Below are 4,185 nucleotides of genomic sequence, written 5' to 3'. Positions count from 1 at the left end.
TACTACAAATTTATAAGCTGTTTTGTTTCACTCATATAGCTATCTAGTTTAACTTACCAACCCAAATACTAAATAAGAAAAGGAATATAAATAGTTAATGGATTTTATAGGAAAAAGATCTATTTTAACGAATCACACGTAGAGATATTGCTAGCACACAAAAAGTTAATGGTATTTCATAACTAATGGATTGAGCAGCAGCTCGTAGACCGCCTGAAAAAGAATATTTATTATTTGAGCTATATCCTGCCATAAGAAGACCAATAGGAGCTATACTTGAAATGGCAATCCATAAAAAAACACCAATACTAAGATCGCTAAAACAAAATGATATCCCAAAGGGATAACTAAAAAACTTAATAAAACTGATATGACTGCTATAGAGGGTCCAATGCTAAATAAAGAAATATCTCCTCGGGATGGCAGAATATCTTCTTTAAAAAGTAGCTTAGTCCCATCTGCTATAGCTTGAAGCAGGCCCAGGGGGCCAGCATATTCAGGACCAATACGTTGTTGTATCGACGCAGATATTTCTCTTTCTAACCACACAATTACGAGTACCTCTATTGTTATTCCCAAAAGGAGGGTCAAAATGGGTAGAATCGATATCAGTCCATAGACTTCTTTTAATAATTCCAATTTCGAAAAAGAATTGATAGTTTCTACCTCTACCCTATCTATTATCATTTCAACGATCAACTTCCCCCATAATGATATCTATACTACCTAATATCGTCATGATATCAGCCAATTTCATTTTTTTAACTAGCTGAGGAAGAATTTGCAAATTAATAAACCCGGGTGGACGGATTTTCCATCTCCAGGGGAAAAGGCTATCATCTCCTACTAGATAAATCCCTAATTCACCTTTTGGGGCTTCTACTCTTACATAAAGCTCTTGTCTTGACAATTCAAAATTGGGCGAAGGTTTTTTACCAAGAAATTTATACTCAAAATCATTCCATTCAGAATTATTTTCTTTCTTAAAGCGTCGGACTTCTAAATTTTCATAAGGTCCTCCAGGAATTTTTTCTACAGCTTGTTGAATTATTTTGATGGATTCCCTCATTTCACCAATTCGTACTAAATAGCGAGCTAACGAATCCCCTTCTTTTTGCCATTGGACTTTCCAATCAAATTGGTTGTAAGACTCATAAGGATCTACTTTACGAAGATCCCATTGTATTCCAGAAGCTCGTAACATCGGTCCCGATAAGCCCCAATTTACTGCTTCTTCTCCGCTAATAAAACCTACTCCTTCAACTCGCTCTAAAAAAATTGGATTCTGTGTAATAAGTTGTTGATATTCAACAACTCCGCGTAAAAAATAATCACAGAAATCTAAACATTTATCGATCCATCCATAAGGTAGATCGGCGGCTACTCCTCCGATGCGAAAGTAATTGTGCATCATTCGCATACCTGTAGCAGCTTCAAATAGATCATATATTAATTCTCTCTCTCTAAAAATATAGAAAAAAGGAGTCTGTGCGCCGAGATCCGCCATAAAAGGTCCAAGCCATAGCAAGTGAGAAGCTATCCGGCTTAATTCTAACATAATTACCCTAATATAGCTGGCTCTTTGTGGTATTTGAATATTCTCCAAGAATTCTGGTGCATTTACTGTTATTGCTTCTGTAAACATAGTAGCTAAATAATCCCACCTTGTTACATAAGGTAAGTATTGTATAATAGTTCGGTTTTCCGCGATTTTTTCCATTCCTCTGTGTAAATACCCTAATATGGGTTCACAATCAATAACATCCTCACCATCGAGAGTAACGATCAGTCGAAGAACACCATGCATTGATGGGTGTTGAGGGCCCATATTGACTATCATGAGATCTTTTCTTGTAAGCGGTAGACTCATATCCTTTCTTCCTTAATTCATTATTCCATGAAAATGGATTATTCCATGAATTCCTCAAAGCGAGGCTCATCAAAATGAAAAATCTAAGACTACTATAAGACTACTAAAAAAATAATAAAACAAGAAAAAAATTTGAACGATTAAATTACTGCTCCCGAATATTCAACTGACCGATTAATTTCTTATAACGTACTCTATTTTTCTTTGCCAAATAAGCCAGCAAACGTCGACGTTTTCCCAAAAGTCTTCGTAGACCTCTTTCCGATGAAAAATCTTTTTTGTGTAATTCCAAATGTGAAGCAAGTCTCCGTATCTTATTGGTGAAACTGAATACTTGAAATTCAACAGAACCCCTGTTTTCTTCTTTTTCTTCTTTAACCATAAATCCAAAAATTTTTCTACCTCCTTTCTTTTTCATGTATTTTTCTGATCAGGAAAAATACAAAATTATGTCAGTTATTTTGAAGTTATTCTAATCTCGTACACACACAAATTTGCAATTATTCATCTACTACTGGAATTTGGATTTATTTTATCGATGCAAATTGGATTTGGATAGAAGGGTACATTCTTTCTAATATTTTAGATAGAAGAAATGTTTCTTCTATCTAAAATATTAGAAAGAATTTTGCTGATTTATTTATTGCTATATGCAATTTATGGAATTGATACACCATTTAATTGATATCATTTAGCAAAATGAAACACAGCATATGCATCCATCTTTTGGCTCGAGAATTTCACGGGATAGAGATATGGTATAAGAAATAGACTATTAAGTAACTCTAAATGAATTGTGGATACATCTGTATCCTTAACATACTGAAACGATTGTCATTATTCGTATCAAACCAATAGCGATTCATACAAGCTAAATCTTCTAATCAATGGTGGGCCAATAATGAATTTTTTTGCATATGTATTAAGACGCTTGGCCTGATTTCGAAATTGTCCAGAGTTTTATATGTTGTTTTCATTGCAAAATGATGGGTCTCCTTCCATAACTTTCCAATTACGAGTACGAGAATTGAAAGACATGAAAATTCTCAATTCTCTACGGCGTCTAGTAGATAGAAACAAGAAAATCAGAAGAATCTTTCTCTCTATTCACTATCATTCCGCGTCTTCGACTTCTATTAGTTTCTTTTCTTCTTTAATGCAATAGCTATAGTTTGATATAAGAATCCATTTCTCAAAGTAATGGAAACCATTCTCTTATAGGAAATGGTTCGAAAATCGCTATTCCACCTTTTAGGTATCGTGAAAAGTGATACCTGTGAAGATCGTGCATTTCAGTCAAATTCAGATCCGTTTTTCGAGTCCATGATATAATATAACCAAATTGGATAGATCTTCCACCTGTTTAGCTAAGAAAGAATAGATACAGAGGTGGATAATAGATCGATATGAAGATCATGAGCTGCCCCATAATGAAATCGCCAGTAGTCGCGAATATCTCCTTCTTCCCTAATCCAAGATTGGAGAAAGAAGATCTAAGAGGGACCTATGGAGAATGTAGTCAGAAATCCATAATAGAGTCCGACCACAACGACCGAATTAATTATCCTCATCGAGAAACTTAGACTACTAAATAGAAAAGATTTGAAAATCATGGCATGGGTCTCCTTTTTTTCTTTCTTTAGAGTTTTCTATATGCACAATTTCTCGATGTTTCGATGAGAATTTCTTGACTTTCCATATATAGAAAGAGATAGACTATAAATGACATCTCTTATGTCAATAAGACCAAAGGGATGGATATTAAATGATAGGAAGTGCTAGGAAGTGAAATAGAATGAAATAGAGCCACTTTGGGCTTCCCTATGAAATGAGGCATGGAACGGAGCCACTACGAAGAAATTATGGGAGTTACGAAAGAAGCTTCGGACTCATATTGTTCATGGGTTGAGAGCGGGAGTTGAACTCTAGGAGGTCGAATCCCCCCTTGTTCCTCAGTAGCTCAGTGGTAGAGCGGTCGGCTGTTAACTGACTGGTCGTAGGTTCGAATCCTACTTGGGGAGATTTTATTCATTCTTTAATGTAAGAATTTTAATGTAAGAATAAAGAATTGAATTAAAGGGCTTGCTTTGACCCTTAGGAGTAGGTAACCCGTTCGCTATCCTTGTTTCTATTTCTATTGCATTCTATCTCATCGTATCACATTCTGTTCTACGATTCCACTTCGACAAAAGGAAAGAGCATACCTAAGTTCAATAGCTTTACGTCCGCTATCCCGATCATGATTTTCCTACCCTCAGGGGGAAAGTAAAGGCCCTTCCCCCTTTGGAAGGCTGTGGGCGAGGAGGGATTCGAAC

The sequence above is a fragment of the Triticum urartu genome, unplaced genomic scaffold (genome assembly GCF_056163025.1).
Source record: "Triticum urartu cultivar PI428250 unplaced genomic scaffold, HENAU_Tu73 scaffold685, whole genome shotgun sequence".
Classification (NCBI taxonomy): domain Eukaryota; kingdom Viridiplantae; phylum Streptophyta; class Magnoliopsida; order Poales; family Poaceae; genus Triticum; species Triticum urartu.
This window is presented reverse-complemented; position numbering follows the sequence as displayed.